This window comes from Canis lupus, chromosome 5, assembly GCF_048164855.1.
Source record: "Canis lupus baileyi chromosome 5, mCanLup2.hap1, whole genome shotgun sequence".
NCBI classification, from domain to species: domain Eukaryota; kingdom Metazoa; phylum Chordata; class Mammalia; order Carnivora; family Canidae; genus Canis; species Canis lupus.
This window is the reverse complement of record NC_132842.1, coordinates 44715785-44732171: the sequence shown is the minus strand read 5'-3', so window position 1 is coordinate 44732171 and position 16387 is coordinate 44715785.

Genomic DNA, 16387 nt, shown 5'->3' with positions numbered 1-16387 from the left:
CTGGTTTCCTCAGAAGTTATCAGACTGATGGGATTTCTGCAAGTCTTATTTCTATGTATTTATATACCTGTGCATATTCCTACAGAAAATCATAGAAATATGTGTGCTTTTAAACTATCAAAAACAAACAAACAAACAAACAAAAAACTATCAATATCTGCAACTTCTTTTGTTTATTCAGAAATATATTTTGGTGTCTCCCCATACTAGTTTGTATAATTCTGCTTTATTATTCTGTTTGTTTCTAAAGTTTTACCATCAAGTTTAATATTTACTATAATTTTCTGGTAGGAATAGTTTGAGTTTAAAAAGTTCTCTTTAGTTTTGATTTGTCAGGAATTTTTGTCTTAATATTAAATGTTGAATATCACATGGCTTTCTTTGCTGTTTATAGAGATGATAACATAATTTCTCTATGTTCTTCTGTTAATGTAGTGAATTACAATGACACATTGTCAAATGTTGTGCCATCCTGGAAGTCTGGAGCTAACTCAGTTATGAGTAACACTTTGGTCATACTCTATAGGTTTTTATTTGCTTTTGTTGTCTCATATTTATTTTGAAGTGTATTTTAAATTTTTCAGCCTCATGGTTTATTTGTAGTTTTGTTTTCAGGTTTTGGTGTTAGGCTTGTTTACACTGACCTCTTAAATGTATTGAGAAGTGTTCTCTTCTTCTTTACTTTCTAAAAAAGCAAAAAATTTGTATATGAGTGCTTTTATTCTTTCCTTGATTGTTGATAGAATTCACCAGTGTAACCGTTGAACCTGTAGTTTTCTTTGATAATGAATTCATTTTTTTACTATTGGAGTACAGTTGTTATACAATATTATTTTCAGGTGTACATTGTGATTCAACATGTATATGCATTAGGAAGGGATCACCAGGGATGGGACGCCTGGGTGTCTCAGCAGTTAAATGTCTGCCTTCAGCTCAGGGCGTGATCCTGGGGCCCGGGGATCGAGTCCTGCATTGGGCTCCCTGCATGGAGCCTGCTTCTTCCTCCGTGTCTCTACCTCTCTCTCTGTGTCTCTTATGAATAAATAAATAATATAAAATATATATATACACACATATATAAAAAAAAAAAGGAAGTGATCACCATAAATGTAGCTACCATCTGTCACCATACAAAGTTGTAACTTTATTATTACTTATATTCCCTATGGTGTATGTTGCTTTCTTTTTTTTTTTTTTTTTTTTTTTTATTTATTTATGATAGTCACAGAGAGAGAGAGAGACAGAGACACAGGCAGAGGGAGAAGCAGGCTCCATGCACTGGGAGCCCGACGTGGGACTCAGTCCCGGGTCTCCAGGACTGCGCCCTGGGCCAAAGGCAGGCGCTAAACCGCTGCGCCACCCAGGGATCCCTGTACGTTGCTTTCTTATGTATCCTATATCTTATCTGTCTTTATCCGTATGTGAGGATCAAGCCTCACATCCTTTTTGGTACAAACTTCTCCTTTACCTATTTTGCCTGTCTTCCCTGTGGCACCACAGGATTACTGTCTGTATCTATGAGTCTGTTTCTGTTTTTGTTGTTTTGTTTTGTTTTGTTTTTAGGCTCTCTGTTATAAGTAAAATCATGTGATAGATGATTTTCTCTGTCTACTTATTTCACTTAGCATAATACCTTCTAGGTCCATCCATGTTGTCCAGATGGCAAGATTTCATTTTTTAAATAGCTGAGTTAGTACTCCATTGTATATTTGTATACCATATATTCTTTATCCATTCATCTTTTGATGGACAGTTGTTTCCATATCTTGGCTGTTGTATGTAATGTTGTAGTGAACATGAGGGTGCATATATCTCTTCTAGTGTTTTTGTTTTCTTCCAGTAAATACCTGGCTGTGGAATTGCTGGATTATATAGGTATTTCTATTTTTAATTTTTTGGGGAACCTCCAGACTATCGATCGCAACTGCAGCATTTTCCATCCCCACCAACAGTACCCAAGTGTTCCTTTTTTCTGTATCTTTGCTGACACTTGTTATTTCTTGTCTTTGAGACTCAACATTCTGACTGGTATGAGGTGATATCTCATTGTAGTATTGCTTTGCATTTCACTGAAGATTAGTGATGTTGACCATCTTTTCATGTGTCTGTTAACCATCTATATATCTTTGGAGAAATGACTATTTAGGTTTGCTACCCATTTTTAATTGGATTGTTTTTTTTTTATATTGAGTTGTATGAGTTATTTATATATTTTGGATATTAATCCCTTATCTGTCTTATCAGTTGCAGATATCTTTTCCCATTCAGTAGGGTGACTTTCATTTTGTTGATGGTTTCCTTTACCATGGAAAAGTTTTTTAGTTTGATGTAGTCCAATGTCTTTATTTTTGTTCTTGGTGCCCTTGTTTGAGGATATAGAGCCAAAAAAATATTTCTGAGACTGATGTCCACGAGCTTACTGCCTGTTTTCTTCTAGTTTTATGGTTTCTGGTCTTACATTTAAGTCTTCAACACATTTTGACTTGGTTTTGTATATGGTGTAAGAAAGTGACCCAGTTTCATTGTTTTACATGTATCATAATAGTCCAGTTTTCCCAGGACCATTTATTGAAGAGATTGGTTCTTCCTTATAGTATATTCTAACCTTCTTTGTTGCCAATTAATTGACTGCAAAGTGTAGTGTTTTTCTGGACTCTTTCTCCTGATCTGTGTGTCTGGTTTTGTACCAGTACCACACTTTTTGATTATTATAGCTTTATAGTATAGTTTGAGATCAGGGAGTGTGATGCCTCTAGCTTTGTTGTATTTTCTCAAGATTGCTTTGGCTATTTGGCATTTTTTGTTGTTTCAGAAAATTTTTGGATTAATTAACTTAGTTCTGTGAAAAATATTGGTGTTTTCATAGAGATTGCACTGAATCTGTAGCCTCTCTCTCTGTCAAATAAATAAAATCTTAAAACAACAACTCATTATTCCAATCCAAGAGCATGGAGTTTCTTTTCATTAATTGTGTTGTCTTCAATTTTTTATTCACTGTTTTATAGTGTTCAGTGTGTGGGTTTCACCTCCTTGGATAAATTTATTCCTAGGTATTCTTTCTGATGAAATTGCAAATGGGATTGTTTTCTTAGTTTTTCTGTCTGCTACTTTATTATTGTTCTATACAGCAACAGATTAATGTGTATTATTTTTTTTTATCCTGCAACTTTAGGTTCATTTATTCTAATAGTTTTCTGGTGGTATTATTATGTTTTATATATGTAGAATCACATTTCTGCAAATGGTGACATTTTTACTTCTTGTTTTCCAATTTGGTTGCTGTTTATTTCTTTTTCTTGTCTGATTGATGTCATTAGGACTTTCAATACTTTGTTTAATAAAAGTGTCCAGAGTGAGTATCTTTTTTTTTTTTTTTTTCCGGAGTGGGTATCCTTGTCTTATTCCTGATCTTAGATGAGAAGCTTTCAGCTTTTCACCATTGAGTATGACGTTATTTTTGTGTTGTTGGTATATGGCCCTTTTTATGCTGAGGTATGTTCCCTCTTAACCACTTTGTTGAGAATTTTTACCATAAAAATTCATAACATAACATAATGGATGTTGATTCTTATCACATGCTTTTTTGTGTCTATTGAGATGATCATGTGATTTTTATCCTTCTTTTTGTTAATATGGTGTATCACATTGATGATTTGCAAATATTGTGTACCTGGAATACAGTCTAGGTGATCATGCTGCATGTTTATTGTATTAATGAATACAGTTTGCTTATATTTTGTTGAGGATTTTTGCATCACGTTCATCAGGGATATTGGCCGGTAATTTTCTTTTTTAAGGGCATTTTTCTTTGCTCTTGGTATCAGGCTAATACATTGTGGAATGAGTTTGGAAGCATTCCTTCCTCACCAATATTTTGGAATAGTTGGAGAAGGGCAGGTTTCAACTCTTCATTAAATGTTTGGTAGAGGGGCGGCCCAATGGCTTAGCGGTTTAGTGCCACCTTCAGCCAGGGTGTGATCCTGGAGGCCCGGGATTGAGTCCCTTGTTCGGCTCCCTGCATGGGGCCTGCTTCTCCCTCTGCCTGTGTCTCTGCCTCTATCTCTCTCTATTTCTAATAAATAAAATTAAAAAAATATGTTTGGTAGTATTCACTTGGAAGCCATCTGGTCTTGAATTCCTATTTGTTGGGAGGCTTTTTGTTTTTTTTGTTTTTTTTCTGATTCAAATTCATTGCTAGTTATGGGTTTGGTAGATTTTCTATTTCTTCTTGATTCAATCTCATAAGATTGTATGTTTGTAGGAATATACCTATTCTAGGTTATCTCATTTGTTAACCTATTAATTCCAGTTTTCTCATAATCCTTTGTATTTCTGTGGTGTTATATGTACCTTCTCTGTTATATGTACCATTTCTGATTTTATTTATTTGGGCTTTTCTTTTCTTTTCTTCTTTTCTTTTCTTTTCTTTTCTTTTCTTTTCTTTTTTCTTTTCTTTTCTTTTCTTTTCTTTTCTTTTCTTTTCTTTTCTTTTCTTTTCTTTCTTTCTTTCTTTCTTTCTTTCTTTCTTTCTTTCTTTCTTTCTTTCTTCTTCAAACCTGGGTAATGGTTTATCAATTTTGTTTATCTTTTCAAAGAACTAGCTATTTCATTATTTCCTCTGTGATTTTTTTTAAGGTTTTATTTATTTATTATTTATATGTAGTTTGCTGTTTTGGAATAGAATACTCTTAAGTCCATCTGGTATAACATGTCATTTAAAACCATTGTTTCCTTATTGATTTTTTTGTCTGGATGATCTATCCATTTAAGTGGGGTTTTAAAGTCCCCTACTATTATTTTATCACTGTCCATTTTTGCCTTTGTGTCTGTTAATATTTGCTTTATGTGTTAGGTGCCCCTGTGTTGGGTGCGTAGATGTTTTTAAGTGTTATATCCTCTAGTTGGATTGATCCTTTTATCTTTTGTAACACCATTCTTTGTCTTTAGTTACAGCATGTGTGTTACAGTGTTTTAGCCTGATATAAGTATTACTCCAGCTTTCTTTTTGTTTCTAATTGTATGGAATATCTTTTTCTCTCTTCACTTTAAGTCTTTGTGTGTCTAGATCTGAAGTGAGCCTCTTGTAGGCAGCCTGTAAGTGGGTCTTGTTTGTTTGTTTTTTTTTATCCATTTTCCTCCTTATGTCTTTTTTTTTTCTGAGATTTTATTTGAGAGAGAGAGAGAGAGAACGAGCAGTGGGGAGGGGCCGAGGGAGAGAGAGAGAGAGAGAAGCAGACTCCCTGCTGAGCAGGAAGCCTGATGCGGGGCTCCATGCTAGGACCCAGAGATCATGACCTGAGCTGAAGGCAGACACCCGACTGAACCACCCAGGCACCCCCATCTTATTTCTTTTCATTGGAGCATTTTGTTCATTTGCATTTAATGTAATTATTGATAGATATGTACTTCTTGCTGTTTTTGTCAATTGTTTTCTGGTTGTTTTTGCTGTTCTCTCTTCTCTTATCCTCTTGCTTTGTGATTTGGTGATTTTCCTTAGTATTATGTTTGTATTCCTTTATGTTTATTTTTTATGTATCTGTTATTTTTAGTATTTAGTTTTGTGGTTCATATATAACATGAGGTTCATATGTAACATCCTAAGTATTTAGCAGTCTATTTTAAGTTGATGGTCATTTAAGCTCAAACCCATTTAGGTTCATTTTAAAAACACTACAGTCCCCCCATCCCCAACATTTTATGTTTTTGATGTTATATTTTACATATTATTATTTTGTGTATCCTTTAATTATTTTAGGTCTTGATGATTTTACTACTTTTTTACTACTTTTGTCTTTTAACCTTCATAACTAGCTATGTAGGTGATTGGCCCATTATCTTTATTATGTGTTTACCTTTACCAGTGTTATTTTTTCTTTCACATATTCTTATTTCTAATTAATGCCTTTTCTTTTTCATTTAAAGAAGTTCCCTTAGTGTTTCTTGTAAGACTGGTTTTGATGTTGATAAACAACATTAGCTTTTGCTTATTTGGGAAACTCCTTTTCTCCTCTTCAGTTCTGAGTGATAACTTTGTCAGGTAAAGTATTCTTGTTATAAATGTTTTCCTTTCAACTCTTTGAATATATTGTGTCACTTCCTAATGGCCTTTGAAATCTGCTGAAAAAAATCAGCTGATAGTCTTTTGAGGGTCCCCTTATACATTACTAGTTGCTTTTGTTGCTGATTTTAAGATTTTGTCTTTAACTGTTTACACTGATTATAATATATTTTGGTGTGGGTCTCTTTGGGTTCATCTTGTTTAGGACACTGTGCTTCCTGAAATGAGATGTCTCTTTCCCTTACCACGTTAGGGAAAATTTCTGTCATTATTTCTCCAAATAGGTTTTCTGCCCCTTTATGTCTGTCTTCCTCTGCGACCTATTATGCAAATATTTCTGTGCTTCCCAGCATGCTGTTGCTGGGAATGTTGTCCCAGAGGTCTCTTAAACTATCCTGTTTTTGATTCTTTTTTCTTTTTGCTTTTCAAATTGGGTGATTTCAATTACCCTGTCTTCCAGGTTCCTGATCCATTTTTGTGGATCATCTCATCTACTGTTGTTTTCTTCTAATATGTTCTTCGTTTCAGTTATTCTTGGGCTCTGATTGATTCTTTTTTATTTATTTATTTATTTTTATTTTGTGTGTGTTTATTGAAGTTCTCAGTGTTGTTCATCCATTCTTCTCCTGAGTTTATGAACATTACTTTGAACTTTTTTTCAGGTTTATTGCTTATCTCTCTTTTCTTTAGTTATTTTTCTGAGGTATTGTCTTGTCTTTTGTTTGGAACTTATTCCTCCATGTCTTCCTTTTGCCTAACTGTATGTGTTTCTTTGTAGGTAGATCAGTCATATCTTCCATCTGCATGGCTTTATGCAGAAGTTATCCTGTCAGACCCAGTTGTGCAACCCCATCCCCAATCCATTACTGGAGCAAGGTTCCCTAGTGGTCTCCCCTATTTGAGCTGCAGGTACCCTCCTGGGCTGCACTTGGTGTGGACTCACTGTTGTGCAGGGCTATTCCCCAGATTATGCACCTGCCTATTATTTGCAGAGTCTTGGTTTCCTATTGCCATCTGGGTCTCCCATATGTAAACCCCACTGGTTTTCAAAGCCAAGTGTTATGGGGGCTCCTCTTTCCCAAGCATGTCTCTTGGCTGGGGATCCAGATGTGGGGCTTGGACCTCTTACTCCTTTTTGAATGTTTATATGTTTGTGTTATACCTCCTGCCAGGGCATCACTGTGCAAGGGCTGTGAATCCTGACTAATTCACATGTCTGCCCCTTCCACCCATTCTGATGTGGCTTTCTCTTTGTAGTTGTAGAAGATCTATTCTGGTAGTCTTCAGTTTGTTTTCAGAGATAGTTCTGTATGTAGTTGTGGGTTTTGGTATGTCTGTGGGAGGAGGTGAGCTCAGGATCTTCGTACTTTGCCAACTCGATCCCCCGCTCCTGAATTCAGTTTCTTTGAAAGCTATTGAAAATTTCTGTTTTATCTTCTTTCAGGTTTGGTAAGATATTTTTCATGGAATTTGTTCATTAATGCTGGCAAACTGTTTGGCATAAAGTTTTCGCTAATATAGTCTTACTATCTCTTTGATCTTTAATGAAAATCCCATTTTCATTCCTGATGTTGGTAATTTGTGTCTTCCTTTGTCTTCATTGTTGTAACTGGGAGTTTTCTGTTTTTTCAAAGAAAGAGCTTTTGGGTTTATTAATTTTGTCTTATGTTTGTCTATTTTCTATTTTGTTAATTTCTGTTTCTATTATTTTATACATTCTACTTTGGTTTTACTCTTTTTTGAGCTTTATAAGTAGAACCTTACATCACTGATTTTAGACCTTTCTTTATTCCTTTTTTTTTTTTTTTTGTTTCGTGTTTTTATTTAAATTCCGGTTAGTTAACATATAGTGGAATATTAGTTTCAGAAGTGGAATTAGTGATTCATCACTTACAGAAAACATCCCGTGCTTATCACAAGTACTCTCCTTAATACCCATCACCCATTTAGCCCATACCCCCACCCAGATCTCACCTCCAGTAACCCTCAGTTAAGAGTGGTTTTTGGACTTTTTTAAAAAAAGATTTTATTTATTTATTTATTTATTTATTTATTTATTTATTTATTTATTTATTTATGAGAGAGAGTAGGGAGAAGAGCAGAGAAGAGGAAGAGAGAAGGGGAAAATAATCTTAAGCTGACTCTGTACTGAGCTTGGAGCCCAGCATAGGGCTTGATCTCTTGATCCTGAGATTATGACCTGAGCTGAAACCAGGAGTCTAATGTTTGACTGAGCCGTGTCCCAAGAGTCTGTTTATGGTTTACCTTTCATGGTCTACCGTTTTCTCCCCAATATTTATCTGTTTTTTTTTTCTTAAATTCCACATATGAATGAAATCATAGACTTTTGTCTAACTTGTTTTGCTTAGCATAATACACCATAGCTCTATCCGTGTCATGGCAAATGACAAGATTTCATTCTTTTTTTATGGCTAATATTTCCAGTGTATGCATATATACCACAACTTCTTTATCCATTCATTGCTCAGTGGGCTTTTGGGCTTTTCCCATAATTTGTTGGTAATGCTGCTACAAACATCGGGGTACATGTGTCCCTTCAAATCAGTATCTTTGTATTTTTTGAGTAAGTACCTAGTAGTGCAATTGCTAGGCTGTAGGGTAGCTCTCTTTTCAACTTTTTGAGGAACCTCCAAACTGTTTTTACAGAGTAGCTGCACCAGTTTGCATTCCCACCAACAGTGTTCCCCTTTCTCTGCATCTTCACCAACACCTGTTTTCCTGAGTTGTTCATTTTAGCCATTCTTACAGGTGTGAGATGCTATTTCATTGTAATTTTGATGTGCATTTCCCTGATGATGAGTGATGTTGAGCATCTTTTCATGTGTCTGTTAGCTGTATATCTTCTTTGGAGAAATGTCTGTTCATGTCTTCTGCCCATTTCTTTACAGGATTATGTGTTTCAGGGTGTTGAGTTTGATAAGTTCTGTATAGGTTTTGTATACTAACCCATTTTTAAAAAGTTTTCTTAGTTTCATTGATTGTTCCTTTGCTGTGCAGAAGCTTTTTATCTTGATGAAGTCCCAATAATTCATCTTTGCTTTTGTTTCCCTCGCCTCAAGGGACCAGTCTAGAAAAAAGTTGTCATGGCCCATGTCAAAAAAATTACTGCCTTCTACTCTCTTTTAGGATTTTGAATAGTTTTAGGGCTCACATTTTGGTCTTGAATTCATTTTGAATTTATTTTTGTTTGATGTAAGAAAGTGGTCCAGCTTCATTCTTCTGCATTTTGCTGTCCAGTTTTCCCTACACCGTTTGTTGAAGAGACTGTCTTTTTCCCATTAGGTATTCTTTCCTGATTTGTCAAAGATTAGTTGACCATATAATTGTGGGTCCATTTCTGGAATTTCCATTCTGTTCCATTGATCAATGCATCTGTTTTTGTGCTGCTACCACACTGTCTTAATGAATACAGCTTTGTGATAAAACTTGAAGTCCAGAATGGTGATACCTCCAGCTTTGCTTTTCTTTTTCAAGACTGCTTTGGCTGTTCAGGGTCTTTTGTGATTCTGTACAAATTTTAGGATTGTTCTAGTTCTGTGAAAAATGTTGATGGTAGTTTGATAGGGATTACTTGAAATGTGTGGATTGTTTTGGGTAGTATAGACATTTTAACAATATTCTTCAATCAATGAGCATAGAATATTTTTCCATTTCTTTGTGTCCTCTTCTACTTCTTTTATAAAAGTTATATAGTTTTCAGAGTACAGATCCTTTGCCTCTTTGATTAGGCTTATTCCTAGGTATCTTATGGTTTTTGATGCAATTTTAAGTGGAATCAATGCCTTTATTTCTCTTTCTGCTGCTTCATTATTGGTGTATGGAAATGCGGGATTTCTGTATGTTGATTTTCTATCCTGCTACTTTACCGAATTTATGTATCAGTGCTAGCAATTTTTTGGTCAAGTGTTTCAGATTTTCTGTATAGAGTATCATGTCATCTGCAAATAGTGAAGAGTTGGGACTTCTTCCTTGCCAATTTGGGTGCCTAGTACTTCTTTTTGCTGTCTGATTGCCAAGGTTAGGACTAACAGTACTGTGTTAAATAACAATGGTGAGAGTGGACGTCCCTGTCTTGTTCCTGATTGTAGAGGAAAAATCTTATTCCCCATTGAGAATGATATTAGCTGTGGATTTTTCACATATGGCCTTTATGGTGTTGAGATATGTTCCCTGTATCTCTACTCTTTTTGAGGGTTTTTATCAAGAATGGATACTGTACTTTGTCCTATGCTTTTTCTGCATCTTTTGAGAGGATCATAGGGTTCTTATTCTTTCTTTTATTAATGTGATGGATCACATTGACTGATTTGCAAATATTGAACCCTCCCTTGTAGCCCAAGGATAAATACCACTTGACTGTGGTGAATGATAATTTTAATGTACTGTTGGATTCAATTTGGTAGTATTTTGTTGAGAATTTTTTGCATCCATGGTCATCAGGGATATTGGCCTATAATTCACCTTTTGAGTGGGGTCTTTGGTTTTGGGATGTAGGTAATGCTGATCTTGTAGAATGAGTTTGGAAGTTTTCCTTCCATTTCTGTTTTTTGGAACCATTTGGGAAGAACAGGTATTAACTCTTATTGAAATGTCTGGTAGAGTTCCCCTGGGAAGCCATCTGACCCAGGACTTCTGTTTGTTGGGAGGCTTTTGATTACCGATTCAGTTCCTTTGCAGGTTATAGATCTGTTCAAGTTTTCTGTTTCTTCTAGTTTCAGTTTTGGTAGTTGATATGTTTCTAGGAATTTATGTATTTCTCCCAGATTGCCCAATTTGTTGACATATAATTTTTTCATAATATTCTTCTAAAATTGTTTTTATATCCTTGGTGTTGGTGGTGATCTCTCCTCTTTCATTCATGATTTTATTAATTTGGGTCCTTTCTCTTTTCTTTTTGATAAGTCTGACTAGAGGGTTATCAATTGTATTGATTCTTTCGAAGAACCACTCCTGGTTTCATTGATCTGTTCTACCAATTTTTGTTGGTTCCTGTATCTTTTATTTATGCTCTAATTTATATTATTTCCCTTCTTCTCCTCACTTTATTTATTTATTATTTCCCTTCTCCTGGTTGTTCTTTTAGTTTCTTTAGGTATAGGGTTAGAATGTGCATTTGAGATTTTTCTTGCTTCTTGAGGTAGGTCTGTATTCCTATATACTTCTCTCTTAAAACCACCTTTGCTGCATCCCAAAGGTTTTGGACTGTCCTGTTTTCATTATTATTTGTTTCCATGTATTTTTAAAATTTCTTTTCTTTTCTTTTTTTCTTTTCTTTTCTTTTCTTTTCTTTTCTTTTCTTTTCTTTTCTTTTCTTTTCTTTTCTCTTTTCTTTTCTTCTTCCTTTTCTTTTCCTTCTTTCTTTCTTTCTTTCTTTCTTTCTTTCTTTCTTTCTTTCTTTTTTTTCTTTTCTTCTTTCTTTCTTCCTTCATATTTTATTTATTCATGAGAGACAGAGATAGAGAGAGAGAGAGAGGCAGAGACACAGGCAGAGGCAGGCTCCATGCAGGGAGTCCAATGCGAGACCTGATCCCTGGACTCCAGGATCACACCCTGGGCTGAAGGCAGGCACTAAACCGCTGAGCCACCCAGGGGTCCCCGAAATTTCTTCTTTAATTTTCTGGTTGACCCATTCGTTCTTTAGTAGGATGTTCTTTAACCTCCATGTATGTGTGGTCTTTTTTTCCTTTTTTTTGTGGTTGACTTCAAGTTTCATAGCATTGTCATCAGAAAATATGCACAGTATAATCTTCTTTTTGTATTTGTTGAGGTCTGATAATGTGACCCATTATGTAATCTATTCTAGAGAATGCACTCAAGAATATGGATTCTGCTACTTTAGGTTGAAATGTTCTGAATATGTCTGTTAAGTCCATCTGGTCCGCTGTGTCATTCAAAGCCATTGTTTCCTTGTCGATTTTCTGACTAGATGATCTGTCCATTGCTATAAATGGGGTATTTAAGTTCTTTACTATTGTTGTTTTATTACCAATGAGTTCCTTTGTTACTGTTTTATATATTTGGGTGCTTCCAAGTTGGGTGCATAAATATTTACAATTGTTAGATCTTCTTGTTGGATAGATCACTGTGTAATGATATAGTGCTGTTCTTAATCTCTTATTACAGTCTGTGGTTTAATGTCTAGTTTGTCTGATATAAGTATAGCTACTCCAGCTTTATTTTGATGTCCATTAGCATGATAAATTGTTCTCCACCCTCTCACTTCCAATCTGCCAGTGTCTTTAGGTCTAAAATGAGTCTCTTGTAGGCAGCATATCGATAGATCTTGTTTTAGCACTTAGTCCATTTACATGTAGAGTGATGATTAATAGATAAGAATTTAGTGCTGTTGTATTACTTGTTAAGTAGTTATTTCTAAAGATTTTCTCTGTTCCTTTCTAGTATTTGCTGCATTTGGTCTTTCTTTCCCACTCGAAGGGTCCTCTTTAATAGTTCTTGCAAGACTGGTTTAGCAGACACGAACTCCTTTAGTTTTGTCTGGGGAGCTCATTTTCTCTCCTATTTATGATAGCCTTGCTGGATAGAGTGTTGTTGGTTGCATATTTTTCCCATGCAGTACTTTGAGTATATCATGCCACTTTCTTTTGGCCTGTCAAGTTTCTTTGGAGAAATTTGTTCCTAACCTTATTTGTCTTTCCTTGTAAGTTAGAGATTTCTTTTCCCTTGCTGCTTTTAGAATTTTTTCCTTATCTCTATATTTTGCAAATTTTACTGTGATATGTCTTGGTGTTGGCCTGCCTTTCTTGATTTTGACGATAGTTCTCTGTGCCTCCTGGATTTGGATATGTGTTTTCTTTTCCATATTAGGGAAAATTTTCAGCTATAATTTCCTCAAGCTGCCCCTCTTCCCTTCTCTTTTTCTTCTGGGACTCCTATGATATGAATATTATGCTTTTATGAGGTCACTGAGTTCCTTACGTCTATATTTGTGATCCAATATTTTTCTTTTCCTCTTCATTATTTTCTATAATTTTATCACTGTATCATTTATTCAGTCCTCTGCTTCTTCCATTCTTGTGGTCATCATATTCAGTTGGTTTCGCATCTGAGTTACAGCATTTTTTTTCTTTTAATTTTGGCCTGACTAGTTTTTAGGTCTTTTACTTCTGTGGTAAGAGACTCCCTAGTGTCTTCTATACTTTTCTAAGCCCAACGAGTGTCCTTATGATTATTGTTTTAATTCTGGATCATAAATAAATAAATAAATAAATAAATAAATAAATAAATACATTCTGGATCAACCATAGTTTTTTATATCTGTTTCAATTAGATCCCTGGCCATGACCTTTTCTTTCTTTGGGATGAATTCCTTCATGTTGGCATTTTGTGTAGGTCTTTCTCATCTTCTCTGTGTTAGGAAAGCCTGTTATGTTTCCTGCTCCCGAGAGTAATGGCTTTTTAAGAAAAGGTCATAAACTGTCCAGGGCCTGCCAATTCAGGAAGTGTTTCTGATGTATGCTCTGTGCACTCTACTGCTATGTTTTGGCTGTTGTTTCCCTCTGATCAGCAGCCCTCTGCAGAGTTTTTCCTTGCCTGCAGTGGGGAGTGTTTGTACCTTGGCCAGAGTGTGGTGAGTTTTAACTAGGTGTGCTCTGGTCTCCTTGTTCAAAGAGACCTGATGCTACTGCTCCCAGAGCTGAAGCTTTGCAGCACTCTATGGTCAGTAGATTTGGTGCATGTGGTGGGTTTGTGCTGGTCTTCTGGGGGAGGGGCCTGCTGCTCTGGTTCTCATGCACACTTGTCCTATTAAAGAAGCACATGCAGAATACAGGGGGAGGGTAAACCGCTTGGTATAAGTGGTTTATGCCTCCCTCCACTGTTGGTGTTTCGCTGCACCACAGGAGGGTAGGGAGGGAAATGACACCGGTCCTCTCCCTTCTCCCTGAAAAATGGAGTTTGTGCCCATCACTGTTCAGGAAGCTCTCACAAGAGAGTGAACAATCTCCCCTCATGTGTCCCAGGTCTCCCTCAGATCCCTGCCTTTACCCTGTCTGTGTCTGGTTTGTCTGCTGCCCTGCAGCATGGTATACCTGTGTTCTATCCCAGGGAGGCTGGCTGAGTTTTAAAACTCCAAACTTTAAGGACCTGGCATGTGACAGACCTACAGTGGTCCTCAGTGGGAGGGTCTCACTGTTCTGGGCCTGGTGCAGGTTTTTCCCAGAAGGACAGTCACACCAAATCATAGGAGCTTGGAATTTGGAGGAATCTTGATAGGTGTCTTTGTGCCTGTGCGCCTGAGGGACAGGAGAAGGTAATGGCACCCAACGGCCCTTTTGTCCGTGGTAAGGCAATACCACCTCTTCCAAATGTGCTCCAAGAAGGGGACCATTTATCCCAGTGTGTCCTAGGGGATCCTCAGATTGTGCTGTCCACTACTGGACTCTCTGCCCTCCTTTACAGGCGCGCTGCAGGGTCCGCTAGGCTCCACATCAACCATGGCACTGACCTCTAAAATTCTACTCTTCGAGTTCTTCTGGTTGTCAAAACTCAAAATACTCAACCTGGAGGAGGGGCAAGATGGCGGAAGAATAGGGTCCCCAAATCACCTGTCCCCACCAAATTACCTAGATAACCTTCAAATCAACCTGAAAATCTACGAATTCGGCCTGAGATTTAAAGAGAGAACAGCTGGATTGCTACAGTGAGAAGAGTTTGCGCTTCTATCAAGGTAGGAAGACGGGGGCGGGGGGGGGGGGTCAGAAATAAAGAAACAAAAGGCATCCAAGGGGGAGGGGCCCCTCGAGGAGTTGGGCTAAGGGCAGGGCGAGTGCCCCCAGGACAGGAGAGCCCCGTCCCAGAGAAGCAGGAGCTTCACCAATCTTCGCAGGAAAGACTGGGCGGAAAGACTCTCTCGCAGGTAGAGCAGGACCCCAGGAGGGCGGGGATGCCCTCAGGCTCCCTGGGACACTAACAGAGCAAATGCATACCGGGGAGAGTGCACCGAGCTCCCTAAAGGGCTGCAGCGCGCACACGTATTACCTGGGAGCAGCTCAGAGGGGCTCGGGCGGCGGCGGCTCCGCAGAGAGGGGCTGCGCGTCCCGGGAGCAGCTCGGAGGTGGCTCCGGCAGACGAAGAGGCTCCGTGCGGAGGGGGCTGCGCGGCTCCGGGAGCAGCTCACGGAGAGGCGGCTGCGCGGCAGAGAGCGCGAATCCAACAGCGCAGGCTCAGGAGCACTGGGCGCTGGGACACGGCCCAGGACCCGGCCTCCCCCCGGGACAGGCAGAGGCCGGGAGGGCCCAGGACAGCAAGGCGCTCCTGCCCCGAGCTGAGCAGATCAGAGGCCCGCCCCGGAGCATCCAGGCCCTGCAGACGGAGAGCTCCATTACTGCGGGAGCTGAATCCAGGGCTCCAGAGCTGGACGCCGCCACTGTGGTTGTTCCTCCTGGGGCCTCACGGGGTAAACAACCCCCACTGAGCCCTGCACCAGGCAGGGGGCAGAGCAGCGCCCCCAAGTGCTCACACCTGAGAATCAGCACAACAGGCCCCTCCCCCAGAAGACCAGCTAGAGGGACAAGTTCCAGGGGAAGTCAAGGGACTTAAAGTATACAGAAACAGAAGATACTCCTCCGTGTTTTTTTTTTTTTTCTTTTTGATTTGTTTGCTTCCCCCACCCTTTTTTTCCTTTCTTTCTTTTTCTTTCTCTTTTCCCTGTCTTTTTTTCTTCATTTTTTCTTTTTTCTTTTTCTCTTTTCTTTCCTTCTTTCTCTCCTGTCTTTTTCTCCTTTTCCCAATACAACTTGTTTTTGGCCACTCTGCACTGATGACTAGAAGGAAAATCTCACCTTAAAAGAAAGAATCAGAAACAGTCCTCTCTCCCACAGAGTTACAAAATCTGGATTACAATTCAATGTCAGAAAGCCAATTCAGAAGCACTATTATACAGCTACTGGTGGCTCTAGAAAAAAGTATAAAGGACTCAAGAGACTTCATGACTGCAGAATTTAGAGCTAATCAGGCAGAAATTAAAAATCAATTGAATGAGATGCAATCCAAACTAGAAGTCCTAACGATGAGGGTTAACGGGGTGGAAGAACGAGTGAGTGACATAGAAGACAAGTTGATAGCAAAGAGGGAAACTGAGGAAAAAAGAGACAAACAATTAAAAGACCATGAAGATAGATTAAAGGAAATAAAGGACAGCCTGAGGAAGAAAAACCTACGTTTAATTGGAGTTCCCAAGGGCGCCGAAAGGGTCAGAGGGCCAGAATATGTATTTGAACAAATCATAGCTGAAAACTTTCCTAATCTGGGAAGGGAAACAGGCATTCACATCCAGGAAATAGAGAGATT